The following is an 18,653-nucleotide window of genomic DNA, read 5'->3' as shown; positions in this document are numbered from 1 at the left end:
TTGTTAGACGTAGAGATGTTTCATCATTTTTGTACGTAAATTTGTCCTTGGAAGTTAATTGGCGGGTATTATGTTGCTTTCAGTACTGTAAATATATCATGGAGAGAGATGCAACAGTAATTTAGTAAATAGCACCTTGTTTTATTTTAGGTACCTCCCAGAGCACCCACTTTATTTCTAGAAGTTGCTTGAAGGCAAAGAAAATACTAGATGCTGATATACAAAATGTAGTGTTACCCATTCAGAATGACTGTGAGTAATTAATAAAATCTTGAGAGAGGTTTATCTTTTGCAAGTTTACCTCCTTTACAGAATCGTGTAATTCAGCTTGTCTGCAGCTGCTTCAAAATCCAAATCATAATGCGGAAAGTATGTGATTGAATTGGGTTTGATGTCGCTCAGCTGGATATGAGTCACACTCTAATTGTAACCTGAATAAATCCTGAGACCCCACATGGCCCAGCTTCTGCTTGGAGTCTCATTCAAAAAAAAAAAAAAAATCAGAAAGCCTTGAAGAATAGCATAACTCTTTAATCTAACTTTTTCTAAAAGGCATGGCTTAACAGTTTTACACTTCACACTACATAAACAGCTTCTCCAAAATTCTGTTCCTCTGTCTATGCTCATGGCTGCTGCTAAACCTCTCTCATCCACGTAGTTTTTCACTGGCCATGAAGCTTTCCTCATTTTTAAAAAAATTACGGAGGTAAAATTCACATACCATTTTCCTCCTTATTTTTGATCAGATATAAATATATCCAATTCTTCCAAATTTAGAAGCATAAATGCTACACCACCTCTAGGCTCAAAGTGCCCATATGGATTTCCTGTTCTACTTCCTGGATGAACTGTGCCTCTCTAGGATGACTGGAGAACCTATAGCTCCACTGCCCCTGATTCCTGAATATCCTTTATTTCCCACATGCACAGCACCTTCAGAAATAAAGCTCATTGCTTGACTCTGATTGAGAGTTTCTTTTGAGAAATTCTGTTATAGAATTTCCTGATAATAAAATTTCCACCTACTAATAGTAACAGTAGCCACCATTTATGCACTGTACTGGCTAAGCTCTTTGAATGCAGCATCATATTCAGTTCTCTTAAAATTATCCTCATGTTACAGATGAGAAAACTGGGACCCAAAAGAATAAAATAATTCACTGCAACTAGTAAGTAGATCTGGGATTTGAACCCAGGTAGTTTGATTCCAGAATCCTTCCTTTTAGGAGTTTGTTTACCAATTCTGCCCTATTCTATGTGCTCTTAAATGTGGAGGGGAGGGATGCGTCTGAGCAGAAAGATTATGAAATAGGCAATTAATTAGGTGTTCTCTTGGTCCCACGTTATGTGTGTGTGTGAGGAAAACACAGATTCTGAATCAGAGCCACAAATCTGCTTAATACCCATTCACGATCTCTCCCAAGACCCGTGGTACACTTTTGAGTTGTTTACATTGCCTTGTATTCTTCTATTCTCTATTCAACCTAAAAGAAAGGAGCAACAAATGTGTGAGAGTATCTTGGTTCTTAGTACTGTCTATACCTCTGGAGTTCTGTATTTGAGGCTTCTTAAAAACCATCCTGGGTGAGGGGCCGGCCTGGTGGCATAGTGGTTAAGTTCAGCATGCTCCGCCTCAGCAGCCTGGATTTGCAGGTTCGATCCCAGGCGCAGACCTACACCACTCATCGAGCCATGCTGTGGTGGCGATCCACATATAAAGTGGAGGAAGATTGGCACAGATGTTAGCTCAGGGCCAGTCTTCCTCAAGCAAAAAAAAAGGAAGACTGGCAACAGATGTTACCTTAGGGCCAGTCTTCCTCGCTGAAAAAAAAATCATCCTGGATGAATGGCAAGGCTTTCTCTGTGTCCCTAGCTGGTCTTTTTATTAACAAGGGAATATGCCATATCCTTTCAAGGTTTTGATCAACAACAAAGATGAGTGAGGGGCCTAGTTATTTGGAATTCAACTGCATGAAATTGGAAAGATCCAGTTTGGTTATTGGCATCAGGCCCTGTAGTATGCCAAAGAAGAATGACTCCACTAGGTAGGGCTCTGGCTTTGAAGACTGCTGGCCAGAGAGCTTGATAATTCTGGCTTACATTACAAGACAATGGCATAAACAAATGTACCAGAGTGCAGTGCATCAGCAAGAGAACTTTCTTGATCTTTCATTTTCCCTTTATCTGCTCCAAGGTCTCAGAAACATGGTACATGGTGTCTTTTTGCATGATTGCTAATGAGGAAAGCCTTTGGCATGACATAATGCTTCAAAAATCCCCCAGAGTCAGTGTAGAAACAATTGCCCTGGGGTCTGGCTGGACTGTTTGACCTACATTGTGAAGCACTGATTGCCAAGGGTGTGCCTCACCATGGTTCCTCCCTGCACAATGTGTGTGCATGCGGTGTGCATCGGTATGAGTTTTTCTCAGAGACAGAGCAACAAGGAGATGGTTTTGGTGTATGCTGGAAATGACACTGGACTTGTAGTCAGAAGCTGTGGGTTTAAATCCCAGTTCTATTACTTATTTACTTGTTTGAACAAATCCCTTCAACTCTTGGAAACTTAGTCTGCCCTTTTGCATTATGAGAATGATTAAAAATGATATTTAACTCATAAAATGTTTATGTGGCTAAATTAATTTTTAAAAATATGTTATGTTAGAAACAGAAACACTCTTTTATGGTGTTTTATCACTTCTTTGTGGTCTGAACTAGGATCTCAGTCTAGTAAATTAAGAGTCACCAACAGGTCTTCAAATAGTTGCTACACCTTTATTCCTATTCCCTCCCTCCCACTACCCTGGGATTCCCCATGAAAAATTAAATATGGAATTTTAATGTTGACCTTCATTCAAACACATACACACATACAAACGATACCTGCTTAGGTATTTTATGGCCAAAATTTCTCCCATCACCCTTGCACTGATATCAAAACTTTAAAAAAGTGGAAACTACCTCATTTTTAGGGGGAAAAAAAGTGTGGATTCTTGTTGATTACTGTGCTTTAACTAGACATTAGGAAACAGAATTCTAGCCTCTGAGCAGGTCTAGCAACATTATTTTCTCATTTGAATTCCTCAACTCTTCAGAGGATATGTTTACATTCTTGTGATCTTACTGTTGATCTCTTACCTAATTCTAGGATAGATTCCTCAGCAAATGATGATGTCTAGTGACTGGAAGTGAAGTAGCAGGAAACCCAGCCCAACAGCCTCCCTTCTACAGATACTTCTACAGATTTCCAAAGTGCCTGCACTTCTCAGAGTCCAAAATTTGCAAATGCATTCCCCAGAATGTTCCTGGCTATGTCCCAGCCACTGGGTTCGTGGCTGCCCCTCTAGCCACACTTACCCACATGATCTGTGAGAGCTATAGCCAGTCCTCCTTATAGGAAGTGGGGGAGGGAAGTGAATGGAGACCTGGCAGCATACTCTTTTAGAAGGGTTTCTGATGGCTGTATAATGTCATCCCCCACAACACACACAAAATTTATTATTGTTATTAACATGAACCTACCATTAAATTTCCCAAAACAATGGACTGATCTTACCAATTAACAGGGTCCTACTATGCAGTTCTCTCATGTTCACCAAGGAAGGTCACATATATTTGATCTTTAGAAAAAAGTATAGGTAGGATTTCTATACTTAAACCATTAGCTATTAAAACACACACACATAGCCAAGGATAGAGGGTACTACAATAATAAAAAGCATGATCAATCAGCAAAAGTCAAGAAAAGAGAAAAAAACAAGAAGAAAACAATGTAACAGAATACATAAGATAAAATGGCAGGAATAAGATAAACATATAACAATAAATGTGACTAGGTTAAATTCCTCTAATAAAATCAGTGACTCTCAGATTGATTAAAAAGATAATCTAGCTATATGCTGTCTTCAGGAGTCATGTATATACCAAAATTACACAGAAGGAAGAAAATAAAGAGATAGGTTAGTGAATGCTAAGTAACAAAACAAAAATAGGGATGGTAATATTAATATTAAAAAGTGTAAGATTAAATGTAAAAAGCAATATTAAACAAGGCATAAAAGAATAAATTATAAGTCAAACAAGCAGATTCAGTAATAATAAACCTTTATGTACCAAACACCTTAGCACTGAATTGGATAAAGCAAAATCTGTTAGAGATACAAAAAAAGTAATTCAAATAAAAATATAAGAAGTTAAAAATTTAAAAACACAAAGTTTTCCATAATCATAGTGGGAGACTTTAACAAAATGTTTTCAGAATTTGATCAAGTAGACAAAAATAAGTAGGAACAGAAGATTTAAATAACATCATTATCATTTTTGACCTAACCAAACAAATAGGAAATACACACAATTTTTAAAAAGACCATGGAGCTTTTACAAAAATTGATGAAATACTAAACCACAAAGAACCTTTTCAATTAAACAAAAAGTAGACATACTGGCCACATATAACAATAACATAGCATTGAAAATTAACACAAGATGGCTCCTGCCCCCACCTCCATCCAAGCAGTTGGAAACTAAAATATGATAATTTTAAATAATTTTTGGGTCAAAAAAGGAAATCACTACTGAAACTATAGACTATTATAAAATTAACAGTGAGAATACAATGCATTGAAATATGTGGGATAGGACTAAAAATATACTTAGATAAAATGTTAAGGCTTTTATTTAAAAGGACTGAAAATAAAGAAAATAAGCTTGTAATTTAAGAAGCTAACAAATGAAAAACAAAATAAAAAACACAAAATAGGGAAGGGAAATAATGAAGGTAATTATTTACCTTTATTAGAAAAATATCATCATTTTTCTAATAAATTAGAAAAAAATCAGATTGGCAGTAAGGTGGAAGTGCAGGGTTAACGGGAAAGCTGCTGGAATGAGGATGGAAAGCTGAGTTAATGGGATAAAAGACACTGTCCCTGCCCTGTTGCCTCTTAGGTTTGGTTGAAGTAAAAAGTATGTGCAGAAAATAATTAGGGAACAAGACTGTATTCAGTAAAGTGCCCATTTATGAGAAATAGATGGTAAACCTACCTACAACAAAGAGTAGCCTTAGGCTCTGAGTATCTGGTGTCAGGGTTATCAAGGGGCCCTGGACAGGTTGTTTAGCCTCTCTAATTTGGTTAGCTTATCTGTAAAGGGGGGATCACAGTACCTACCTCACAGGATTGCAGTGAGAATTAAATGAAAGTATGTATATAAAGCACTTAGCTCAGTGCCTGGCATGTGGGAAGGGCTGGGTCAATGGTTGCCTACAAACATCAGTGCAGCATCTCTTCCAGTCTCTTCTGGATCCTGGTGAGATGATTAGGGCACTGTCAGTATCTTAGTACATTTTACACAAGAGTGGGGCAGAAAATAGTATTTAGAGTAGCCAAGTTTTGCCTACCTGGATGAAAAGAGTGGGCATTTCATCTCTGATCATTTGTGAAATATGCCTATGGGGAATGGTTGAACAAGTCTCTGTCCACTAAAAGAAAAAAATCTGTAAAGCATGATGCTCCCAAAGCAGCAGTGGTTCATGAGCTGGAGAGAAGATCCTGGTTACAGAAAGAGGAACGGCCAGTTCAGCCATTCTGCAGTCGGTTGGCATCCCCAGTAGGAAAGGCGGAATCAAGGAGTCCTTACTGATCTGCTTCTGACCGGTAAGGACTTTTACTTCTCATCAACAGGAGTGAAACATCCTTCTCACAACCCTTCAGTGTCAACATTAGGCTTCTCAGGCATGATGATGGATGGATTCATGAGATCTTAAAAAAGTGACACAGTAAAAGGAGTCAGAGAGTAAACCCAGAAAAAATTGGAAAGAATTCAACACCCCTCCTCTATTATCTGTATTTAGGACTTGATGAGAATTTGTGGTTTGAGGTAAAGTTAGAAAGTGGCTGAGAGTAGGTAAAAATTTGGGGGTTTTTTAATGTCTGTAGATGTTATACATCAAACCACTTTAGTCAAAATATTTGTTCTGTGGGGGAAAAAAATCAATGAAAGTAGTTAAATGATGTCTGTGGCCCCAAACAAGGACTAATTGACTGCTCTACTTCCTCCATTCCCAAGACACCATCAACTGTAAGGTCTACCATCAAAGTACTGACAGATAAGGAGGAGAAAAAAAAGACATGATATAAAATGTACACTTTGATTCCAGGAATGTCAAAATATGAAGGAAAAAAAACACTACCAACACAGACATGCATCTTGGAATTAAGGAAATGCAGACTTTCACTCAATTGAGAGTGCCCGGACGTGCCCCACAGTGGGCAAGACTGGAAAGGAGCTGAGGCAGGATCAAGCAAGAAGCCCAAGGATGCCATTTCTAGCTTTCTTGTCCTGTGGTCAGTGCCTTCCTCTTTCCTTTTATAATTCCCCTAGCTTTCTGGAGGGCCCAAACATACTGGAATTTGTGGATGTAGGAAGTGGTGTGTGGGTGTAAAACGATGTCCTGAACCGAGGGGAGTATTCTGCAATTTGTACAGCTTGACTCAATGCAGAAACCCCAAAGTTGTTTCTATTTGGCTACCCTGGCATAATTCTTTTTTAAAAAATGCTTTTAAAGGGATTTTTTGTTTTTCAGAAAGGTAACCATAGACAAGCTCACTGTTCCAAGTCGTGAAAATATTACCCTATAATTCCCCAATGAAGTTTTCCGTTTGAGAACACCGAGTAAGGAAACAAGTCCTGAGAGTCAGAACTTTGGACAACAGTAAAACTCTGAAGTCTCACCACATGATTGGATTTCTGGCTTTGAGAACATGCGTAACTGTTTTACCATTCTGACAGCTGATGGCTGGCTTTCTGATTGAACTGTACAGTTAGATTAGCCACTTGAGTCAAGATGGCTATAAGCATGGCATTAGCTTTAAAATAGGAATAATGGTGAGACCTTGCCATCTTGGAAAAACAAAATACTACATAGATGATAAATAATAATGACTCCATTTGAATGTATTTAGAAGTGTCACATTCTGGGTTAAGCTGCCAGCTCCATTTTTCAAACTAAGCAGTTACATATGTTCTGCTTAAGCCATGCTCTGGGTGGAATTTTTAAAGGTCTTAACAAAATGCTTTATAATTTTTCCTTAAAATTTCTAACCTGGCTTCCTGTCCATGAATTTTTTTTTCTGTTTAGGCATTTAAAAAATTTTAATAGACTTTATTTTTTAGAACAGTTAGAGATTTACAGAAAAATGGAGACGATAGTAGAGAGTTCCCACCCATTCTGTACCCAGCCTCTCCACTATTAAAATCTCCCATTTAGTATGATATATAAGTAACAATTAATAAGCTAATATTGATACGTTATTATTAACTAAAGTCCATAGTTTATGTAGATTTCCGTAGTTTTTCCCTGATGTCCTTTTTCTGTTCCAGGATCCCATCCAGGACATCATGTTACATTTAGTCATCATGTCTCCTTAGGCTCCTCTGTTTGAAACAGTTTCTAAGGCTTTCCTTGTTTTTGATGACCTTGATGGTTTTGAAGAGTAGTGGTCAGGTATTTTGTAGAATGTCCCACAATTGGGATTTGTCTAATGTTTTTCTCATGATAAGGCTGGGGTTATGGGTTATTTGGAGGAAGACCGCAGAAGTCCCGCTCTCATCACATCATAGCAAGCATATACACTGTCAACATAAGTTAATACTGTTGATGTTGGCCTTGCTCCCCTGATGTTGTGTGTGTCAGGTTTCTCCACTGTAAAGTTGCCCCCCCTTCTTTCCACACTGTACACTCTGGAAGGAAAACCTTGAGAGTGGAGTATCTATATAAATTATTTAGAATTCTTCTGCGCAGAAGATTTGTAATTAATTTATTCAATCATTTATTTATATCAGTGTGGCCTCAAAGATTTTTTTTATACTTTAGGTTATAATTCAACACTACTTAATTTTGCTGCTCAAATTGTTCCACCTTTGGCTGTTGGGAGCTCTTTCAGTTGGTTCCTATGCTCCTTTGACATACTCCTATCAATATTTTTTTGTCTTTTGTTTTTGAGCACTTCCTTACTTTCTGGCACTACAAGATGCTCTAGGATCATCATGTATACTACCCCGCAACTGTCCATGAGTTTTTCTGTCTTGACAAGGGAATGAAAGAAAATAAACCTATGGGCCTGAGAAAACTTATTTGCCTTTAATTTTATTAATAATTACTAATTAGCGTTAGTAAAAATCTTTTTTAAAAAAATTGGTTTCATAAAATTAGTCCTAGCCTCCACCAGCAAGAAAATACCAAAAAACCAGGCCAGCTGCAGGGCCCCCCACGTCCAGGGCTCACATGCCATCAGGAGCCCACCACCATCCCGCAGGAAGAGAGTATCAGCCCTTTTCAGGGGAAACCAAAAGGCTGGCATATTTAGGAGGCCAGCAGGGGAGAACTGTCTGCCAGTTGTTTAGCCCTGGAGGCAGAGTACCTGCCTTTGTTTGCTGGACCAAGAATTAGGGCACACCGTCTGACAGCGGGACTAAATAGACTGGATGTGAACTTGAGACTGTCTTAGGAAACTCAGAGTGAGTGGCCGTTGTCACTGCAGGATCCAGAAATGTGAGCTGAGCCCTGGGCATGCTCCTTTGTGGTGGCACCCTCCAGAGAGGAGCCTGGGGACATCCTGGGCGCACCGCCATGGCCGCCCTTCTCAGCAGTTCTGAGGGCACAGCACCAGGGCCTTCTGCCTCTCAGGCGGACTGCCCCCTCTCAGCTGCATCCCCAAGATGGGCCACCCTGGGGCTCAAGAGTCTCTGTCTCTCCCCTCCCCACTCCCTCCTGTGGAGTCAAAAGTGCCAGGAGTCCAGCCACTACTCTCCCTGCCTCCCTCCCATGTTATCTCCTCTCTACCTGTGCCTTAGGGATGCCTCAAACAGGCTGGGAGACAACCCTGGCAGGGTTACTCAGTGTGAAGCCAGCAGCGAGACGATCTTATCACATGCCTCTGACCGCTCAGAGAGGCGAGTCAAAGAAGGTGCAGTGAGGAAGTATAATGTCACATGCAACATTTACAGGAAACTGGCTAGAAGATAGCAGGGGAACTTGAGAACTGGGTCGTTTTCAGCGGATTAAAACAACACAGGTTAGTGCCTTTTTTCCCCTGAAAAATCTTTCATAGCCACTCTAAAATACCTCACTGGTTCTCTTTCCTTGAACTGTCTTTAACTATTTTTGTAATACGAAGAAATTGCTCTGGCTTTGAATGCAAGAGCCAGGGCATAGCTGGAAACCACACGTTGTTAGAGGAACAAACTTCGGGCCATTATTGTGAAAATGAAATTCTCAGAATCTCTGGTTTCCCTGTTTAGAACATCTATGGCTTTAAAAAACAAACTTTCAGATGTTCATTAAATAACTTATTTCATGAAATTCAGCTAAGCCTCTCCTCATGTTTACCTATTAGCATAAATCTGAAACGAGACAAATCGGCCTGTGTTTGCAGGCATACGCGGGGTGTTCAAAGGGCGGTAGAAAATACAGATATTTTATGTGTGAGAACATGAGGCAAGGCTGTATACAAACGTTTGTTGTTCTTATGTACTTTTTGTCTGGTAAAATGAATCTTTTGGCTTTATTTCCTGTTAAACTGATTTCTCATATCTTTGTAAATTCTTAAGTTCTCTTTTCTTTTATATTTTTTCTGCCCTCTTCCTTCCTTGTTTTTTTTCTTTCCTTCTTTTACTGGCATAAAAGGAGAGTAGAGAAGAAGGGGTGGGGGGGGCAGCTTGGGTGTGAGATGGGGACGTCTCCCGCCTGCCCCAGGGTTTAAGCAGCAGCACAGCCGCGGCTCTAGCCAGGCAGGGCCTGAGGAGCCATGAGGGCTGAGCCTCACCAAATTTGTGCCTTCACTTCAGCCTGTGCGATTGGAAGAGCCCAGGGAAGAGCCAGAGAGTCAGTTCAAGGGTTGGAAATTAGAGCCCAGAAACAGCTACAGGGCCCAAGATTATTCATCCTACAGCCAACGAGGGACAGTTTAATAAAGAACTTCAAGTCCATAAAAGGCTCTTCCACAATGACCTGCTGCTTTCAGACCTGTATGAAAAAGGACAACGTTTCAAATCTGAGTTAGAGGAGGAAGTTGCTACATTCTGGACTGTCACTAAGCACTGCAATGGGTTATCCAGGGAGGTTGCTGAGCTGCTTCTGGACATGTTTGAAAACACACTAGGTGTCCTCTGTGGCTCTGCTGATGTGGGAATAGAAGCAGGGAGAGCAAGGAAGGGAAGAGCCCAGGAGTGTGAGCTTCTTCTTTCATCTCTTCGTTCCAGCCCAGAGTGTTCTACAGAGTTCTGTACTGAAAAACAGAACGACAAAGGGGTGAGGGGTTAGAGGACCCACGTGTTGTTTATATCCCAGTAATGCAAACTAATCAGAACAGTGATGAAAGAGAATAATCGTTGGTGGTTATGTCCTCAGATTGCCGCATTTTTTTTTTCATTTTTTACTACCATGTTGTGCAAGAAAATGGAGAGGAAGCTGACAGAATAAGGGAGGATTCTAAGTGGGAGATCTCAGCCCAAGTGGTTTCAGAAACCCTGCTCTAGCTCTGACAGGCAGCCCACGCTTCCATCCGGGGTGGGGGGTGGAGGGGAGGTTGGACTTCGTTGGTATGTGAGCCCTTTGCACAAATAAGTGCAGGAGGAGACCCACAGAGGGGAACTGCAGTGGGAAGGTCTCTTGCAAATGGCACCAGGAGCGCCCCTGAGCACCAGAGAGAGGCTTACAACTCGCTGGTGGCTGGACATCCTTCGAAAGAGCTTTTCTTTCAGTTTTGTTTTGCTTTTTCAATTGGTCAGAGAGCTTTGTTGTTCCGGGAGTTTTGTATTCTGCTAATCTGCTACTCATAGTAGAAAAGGGCTTTTTATTTTGTTAAATACTTTCCAGATAGACCTGCCATCTCTCTTGTAAATGCATCCTTCCAAAAGCTGTTTCTGTTTCTTCTGGGGGCATCTGTTCTCTCCCCAACCACTTCTCACCCCTTTCTCTAGCTGTGCACCTTTGCTGTGTTCCTTTGTGTTTGAGATGCAAGAAAGGTTTATAAAGTGTCGTTGTTATGCAACGCCTCTGATCCCCAAACCTGGAAGTGGTTCTGAAAAAGAGGGGGATGCGATGGCGGGAGGTGGTAGATCATGTTGAATGGTGGAGAGTACCTGGAATATTAATCTCACGTGTGAGTTTTAGACAGAAATTACTGCCAAATTGAACACTGAGTTCAGTTTGAAGATCAAAAGTGGAAAAAGATAAATGGTCACCTCTTATTTAAAGGGAAAATGGTGAATTTTATGGAGAGGGACTGCATGGGTATGTTACTGAATTCTCTAAAAAAGAAGAAGGGAGCTGACTTCGCAAATCCCTCTTCTCCTGGACCCTGACAGAGGCAGGCCTCTTCTCCCCAGAATCCCAGATAATACAGAGTAACACTTCAGAGTCAGCATCCACAGATGTTTGGGTGGCCTGGGTTTCAGACGGATGAAATAGTGAGAATTACAAAACATTCGTGCTATTAGGGGAAAGGAAGATAAAAAATCAAATTCATCCTTGGTCATCTTTTTGAGTTGGCATCAGCAAGTCTGGAGGGCCAGCTCTCTGGGCTCCTCAGAGAGAAGTTCCTGGGCATGTGTAAGGTATTATTGTTATCATCACCGTCATACTGGGAAATATTGGGAGCCATAGGTTTGTTTTTTAAAATTGTGATAAAACACATAAAATTTACCATCTTAACTATTAAGTGCGTATAGTTCAGTAGTGTTAAATATATTCATATTGTTGTGCAACCAATCTCTAAAACTTTTTCTAAATCTAAATCTTGCAAACGGAAACTCTATAGCCATTAAACAATTACTCCCCATTTCTCCCTGCCCCCAGCCCCTGGCAACCACATTCTACTTTCTGTTTCTATGAGTTTGATTATTCTAAGCACCTCATATAAGTGGAATCTTACAGTATTTGTCTTCTTGTGACTGATTTCTTTCACTTAGCATGATATCCTCAAGGTTCACCCATATTGCAGCAAGTATCAGAATTTCCTTCCTTTTTAAGGCTGAATAATATTCCATTATATGTATATACCACATTTTCTTTGTCCATTCATCTGTGGATGACATTTGGGTTGTTTCCACCTTTGGCTATTGTGAATAATGCTGCTGTGAACATGGGTGTACAAATATCTCTTTGAGACTCTGCTTTCAATTCTTTTGTATACATTCCCAAAAGTGGAATTGCTGGATCACATGATAATTCTGTTTTTAATTTTTTTGAGGAACTGCCATACTGTTTTCTGTAGCAGCTGCACCATTTTACATTCTCACAACAGTGACCAAGGGTTCCAATTTTTCTACATCCTAGCCAATACTTGTTATTTGCTGTTGTTGTTGTTGTTTGTCATAGCAGCCATCCTAATGGGTGTAAGATGAGAGCTTTTAGTTTTGATTTGCATTTCCCTAACAATTAGTAATGTTGAGCATCTTTTTATATGCGTGTTGGCCATTTGTATATCTTCTTTGGAGAACTGACTGTGCAAGTCCCTTGCCCTTTTTTTTTCCTTTGGTGAGGAAGATTAGCTCTGAGCCAGCGTCTTTGCCCATCTTCCTCTGTTTTGTATGTGGGACGCTGCCACACATGGTTTGATGCATGGTGCATAGGTCCGCACCTGGGATTCGAACCCTGGGCCACCAAAGCGGAGTGCGGAAACTTAACCACTACACCACTGGGCCGGCCCCTCTTGCTCATTTTTTAATGAGGTTATTTGGTTTTTTGCTGTTGAGTTGTAGGAGTTCTTTATATATTCTAGATATTAAGGAACCCAAGACTTTTAAAGTATTGTATGTGCGGGTTCTAATGTCCACATCATCTGCTAAAAGCCAGTTGCCTGCTGTGGTGTACATCTTTAGCAAGGAGCATGAGTTTCAATAATATGATTTTTTTTCAACTATATGATTTTTATCTTGACTCTGAAATGCTATACAAAATCTCAGTCATTTTCGGCTTATGAGCAGTTCAGTTTTCAAGAGCTGATGAAGGTGAAGGGAAGGAAAAGAGAAGAGAAGAGGTAGCTTGGAGAATCCTTTTTATTCCTTCCATGATTTATGCTTTTTTGGCTACATAAACTTCAGGAAAAGGCCTTCTCCTCGTTCTGTTGACTAAAACCAGACTCCACGCAGGAATAAACATACTTTCTGAGAATCATCCAGTAATTATGTCTTCCTATGCCACCCTCCCCCAAACCCACAGACATGAAGATACCTCAGAATACAAGAGCATTATCATTGTCCTTCATGAATGCCTCAGACAAAATGTTATATTTTGCTTTGGGTAGTAAGGACCCAAAGAGGACTTGGGCTATTGTCCTAAGAAAAAGAGCAAGAACATGGGACTATTCTGGAGGCCTGGCTATGGTGTTTGTTTAGATGATAGATTTTTCTGGAAGGAAATGGTAGGGAAGATGTGATGGATAGCCTGACACAGTGCTGTGTGGTTCTTTTGTTGGAGGTGCTGTCTTCTAAATAAAATATTGTTAATGCTCCTGTATATTCTCTGACACTTCCAGAGAAGGGATTGCCTGTATGCCTGATTGATTTTCACTCTGCCATCTCAATTTCCCTCCATTTTTTCATCAGTTAGAAAGTTGGTGCTGTTTCCAAAAAAAAAAAAACCTCTTAATGTCTCCATCACTCCCCCAAAAAGGCATCAGAAAATGACAATTATTTGTTTGTTTATGAAAGGACAGAGAAAACTTTTCCTTGAAAAAAATAAACTGGGAAAAGATGAGTCCTTGAAGGGGAACCCTGTTATGGGGCCACAAACCAAATTTAAAAGGCAGCTGTTCCTGGCTGGCGTGACATCCTATGTCAATTCCACCAGGAGGTACTCATATACCACTAACATTGTAATTTCTCCATACTAATTAGAAGTTACTGCTATGAGACTGTCTGACTAGCTAGATACTTACCAGAGTGTCTGTTTTGATACTTTCTGGTATAAATTAGTCTTCTTTTCTACTTTTTTTTTGTGTCTGGATTTTAATAATATGTCATATTTTAAGTTCACTCATTGTATTTGTTTGTAATCCTAGTGTGGCTTAAAAACAAAGTCTTTTTTTATAGTAGGATACATGTTTGCACTCACATCAATGTATATATTTTAACAGGGGAAAAATTCTTTAGGGTATATGTTTCCTCAGTTAAAAGTCATTAGATGATATCTTGGAACCTACGATTATTTGGAATATGCTGCTAACTTCAGACTAGGAGGTTATGCATATATTATACATATAGATTCATTTGGAGGATTTTCTAGTGAATTGCTTTTCTTTCAGTAAATCATTGATTTATTAAATGGTAATTTGGATCATCTTTGATTTCCAGGTCAGCTCTGGAAATATTTAGTCTTCCTTAAAGGCTTTAGAGACTTATAGAATGATCCCAACTCTTGAAAACTGGGTGTGGAACCAGTAGAGGGGCTGCCCAATACCTCACCAGCCTGCTATGCAGAAGGCTGCACACCGAGAGCTGTTCAAGGAAGGGAATTGGTGTTCCAACTCCGCTTTCTCACTGCGGTGTGACTTCTTAGGAAAGTCCCGGTTTCAGAAGTCATTTAACTAAATGAACGTTCTTGATGAACTGCCACCAGGGCTTTGCCTAAAACCTCTTTGAAAGCGAACGACATATGCCTTCGCTCTTTCTCTTCTTCCCTCTGCTTTTCCTCTCCCTTCTGTTCCTGAGTCTCACTCCTGCCATTGCATGCCCATCGCCTTGTGGAAATTCAGGCCGGAGCTCACCTGCATGGACAGACAGCATGCTTCTTCCTCCAGCCCTGTCTCTCAGCTTTTTGTTCCTTTTCCCCAGAGCATTTAATCACTTTCTCTGCAAAACAGGGACAAATCAAGGCTGATGAACACAGTTGCCAGAATAAAAATGTTTGAAAATTTTTCTATAGGAAAAATAATTTGGAAAAAAAATAATGTTCGTATTATTCTCTGATTATTCATCAGAGCCTGATGAATCATGAAGGGTGGATAGTTTACTTTTTAAAAACTTCTTCTAAGGATTCATAAGGAGGTAGCAGTAGGGGAAAGGGAATTGAAAAGGCCAGAGGATAATTTGCTCTAAAAGACAAAAATGTTAGGTTATTCAAAAACTATTTTTTTCTCCTATTTCAGTGCCAGGAACATCTGGCCTTGGGAAAAGTTAAGGAAAGAGGCTTTCAGATGCTGCTGTTATTATTTAAAACTTAAAGAGGTAGATAAAAAATAGAATCTTGGATTTTTAGATATAGAAGGGACTTTAGAGGGTTCAAGCCTCACATTTTCAGATTTGGAAACTGAGGGCCAGAAAAGTTAGGTGATTTGTCTGTGGTCAAAATAGCTAATTAGTGAGAGTAGTGGGCATAGACTAAGGCTCCTGACTGCAGCACGGGTCACCAGCTGCAATGTTGAGGGGTCCCAAGGACTTGGATTGTGGATATAGGTGCCCCTCTGGGGTCTACAGAGGCCAGACCCATGCCTAGTAGGAATTGACCAAGAGACTGAGGAGTTTATGAACTCCCAAAACTCCAGCTAAGTGACTGCTTCTTAATTCCTGGGAGACAGCACAGCAATATAGGTATAATCTTATAGCTAGGCACCTAATCCATCCTACCTGGAGAAAGTTTGTGAGCAGTGAACAGTGATGGTCCTTATGGAGCAAAAGAGAGGACAGCCCAGTGGTTGCACAGGATTGACCAGGAAGAGACACCCTGAATCTTGTGGACATGAATATGGATTGAGAGGAGTTGTCCATTGTGAAATGTGGCTGAAGATCAGGGCTCACTATGGCCTAGATTAAGTAGCCCTCCAGGGACTTACCCATCCTTAGCCCTGATTCCAAGATCCTTGAACCACCTTCTGAACATGAAATCAGCTTCCTGGGTACCATTATCTCAGAAAGATGTATTCTGAACAGTGGACATGGTCACTGGAAAGAAATTATATCATTTGTAAATTCTGGTGTGCCCAGTAGCCTCTTGTGCATTTGTAATGTGAGTCAGTCATCCTGAGTCTGATCCCTCTGGCTCCCAGATAGGGGAGGTTTCAGGACCTCTATGACGAAGTCCCTGTGCTCGAAGTACGGTGATCTACCCCTCCCCCACAATGCCACTCTGAAGGGTCTTTCTTGGGCAAACAACAGCCTCTCCTCGGTGTCAGTCCTACTTTGTCACTCTTCTTCAAAATGCCACAAGCATTATAAAAAGAAGAAAGTGAGATATGGTATGTGGGTCCTACTATTGGACATTACAAGGCCCGTTTTGGACACTGGGTGTTTTATGGGTTTTTTTTGGCCTGTTTTTTTTACATTTTTCCTTAATTCAGAAATATGTATTGAGTGCCTTCCATGTGGATCTTACATTTTAGTTGAGGGATGTGGACAATAACAATAAACCTAGTAAGATAGGATGTTATGTAGTATATTAAAAGGTTAGAAAGTAGTAAGTACTATGGAAAAAGAAGTACAGCAGGGTGAGGAAGAGCAGAGTGCAGTGGTGGGTGTATGACGTTAAATGGGGTGGTTAGGGTGATTGCCATGGAGAAGGTGACATTTGAGTGAAGACTTGGAAGAGGTGAGAGAATTCGCCTTGCATATACCTAGGGGAAAGCAATGGGCCTCGAGGCAGGAGCACGCCTGGCATATTCAAGTAATAACAAGGAGCCAGTGTGACTAAAGCAGAGTAAGTGAGGAGGAGAGAAACAAGAGGCAAGATCTTGGAAGGCCATGTGGGCCACTGTAGGAACTCTGGCTTTCACTCAGAGGGAGAGGGAGCTTTGGGAAGACTTTGAGCAAAGGAGAGACGGTGGTCTGGCTTTATGATTTACAGGATCCCTCTGGCTACTGTATTGATCATAAACTGTAGGAGAGCATGAGTAGAAGAGAGAGACCAATTAGGAGGTGATTGCAGTACTCCTCTGGGGGATGATGGTGCCTTGGACCAGGGCGGCAGCACGAGAGGTGGTGAGAAGTAATTAGAGTCTGTTTATTTTGAAGGTAGAGCCAACAAGATTAACTGTTGGATTGAATGACAGTAAGCAGAAGAGAGGAGTCAAGGAAGACTCCAAGGATTTTGGCTTAAGCAAGGGAAGGATGGAAATGCCATCAAACTGAGATGGGGAAGGCTGTAAGTAGAGCAAGTGGGGGTGGAGGAGAGATAAATGGAGTTTAGTTTGGGATATGTTGCGTTTGAGAAGTCTGTCTGTTAGACAGACATGGTGTAGAGATGTTGAGTAGGAAGTGGGATATACATGTCTTAATGTAGGAGTTAGAATCCTAAAAGAAATTAGTCTTTCTTAATGATCTTAATGGTTTAATATTACTCCTGAATGCATCTGTAGCTTCTAAAACTCCTATAAAAACATGAAATGGGACTCTGTGTAAGGACTTATTCATTGATTGATGTCTGGGACTGAAATCAGAGAATGTTCACTTGGGTACATAAGAGCGGAAGGGTCAGGATTTTTGTTTTAGGCCTTGCCTTTCACTACTTAAGCCTCAGTGATTCCATAATTCTTATTTTAAGAAAAAAAAAGTTTAGCAAAGTGGGCAGACTCAAGGTTTAATTTTCAAATGCTTGATACCTAAACAAATCAAGCTTTTCTTTGCACATATGTCAAAGCAATTGAAGAAAATATTATGAGGTTGTTTTCATCTTTTAATGTTTATGTAAGTATTACCTTGATCATTGAAACTGCATTTATTTTCAGTGAAACAGATGTGAGCTAGTCATACAAATATTAATGAATTAATTTGTGCTAGCTATTTTCCTGGGGAAAAGATGTATGTTATCTTCACTCAATAGGGAGAACTATGAGTTCTTATGGGTTGGATCTAAGTCTGTGCGAAACTTGTGTTATGACCTCTAAATTCACTTTTTGTGTGCTTTTTAGTTAGCTTGAGTGAACAAAAAGCATCTATTTAAAAAATACCTAAATTGGTACACTGGAATAACACTGGCAGTTCCTACCCCAAACAGAGACTAAAAGTTTTATTCTCAATCTTATGCTCAGTTTATAAGAAGAGCATCCATCAAACCTGTCTTTGTCTCATCAGAGCCTCGAATGGCCTATGAGGCAGGCACTATGTGAGCCCCGTTTAGAGAGGCAGACATTGCCTCAGAGGGATGAAGTGACTAGCCTGCAGTCCACAGAGCCAGAATTCAGACCCAGGACTATCTGTGTCCAAAGCGTCCCCTACTCTACTTCCCAAAAGCATGGAGCAAAGTAAAACCAACCAGAGCATTTCAATAAAATAATACAGACCAAGAGGCAATGCAGAATGACCTCTTTTATGATAAACCTAAAACATGGGGCTCCATTCAGAAATTTCAGGTAGTTGCTAAACTAATCCTTGAAATGAGAGGGTACACGAAAAAAAGTCTCTTGTTTGGCCTCTACCCTAAACAGTGGTCAGGCTACTTGGGTGGTATGACACCTATGGACTGAGAACATTCTCCTTCATCAAACCCACAGGGAAACACCCGACCTTCTCTTGCATAGAAGTCTGTTGGTGCCAGCTGGCAGCAGCTGTTCCAGGCTGCTCCTAGACGGCGCCTGAGAGCCGGGAGACTGCAGCCAGCCAGCCCTGAGGAGACCTGAGTGGGGGGTTCTGAGAGCCTTGGAACTGGTCCAGGACTGGAAGG

General features: G+C 40.5%; 1 protein-coding gene across 3 annotated transcripts in view; it reads left to right on the top strand.

The window, feature by feature from the left end:
• WIPF1 (WAS/WASL interacting protein family member 1) overlaps positions 1-18,653 on the top strand; it is a 115,795-nt gene that overhangs the window by 32,466 nt on the left and 64,676 nt on the right. Inside the window, exon 1 of one of the 3 annotated variants that reach the window (XM_058549289.1) lies at positions 8,992-9,072. The exons of 1 other annotated variant lie outside the window; for it this stretch is intronic. The gene's annotated coding sequence lies outside the window, so the exon portion shown is untranslated. Of the gene's footprint in view, positions 1-8,991; positions 9,073-18,653 lie in introns of those variants that run through there. One more of the 3 variants, XM_058549292.1, reaches the window with a different exon arrangement.

This window comes from Diceros bicornis, chromosome 10 (genome assembly GCF_020826845.1).
Source record: "Diceros bicornis minor isolate mBicDic1 chromosome 10, mDicBic1.mat.cur, whole genome shotgun sequence".
Lineage (NCBI taxonomy): Eukaryota > Metazoa > Chordata > Mammalia > Perissodactyla > Rhinocerotidae > Diceros > Diceros bicornis.
Note: the sequence above shows the minus strand (reverse complement) of the source record. Positions and strands in the feature narration are given on the sequence as shown.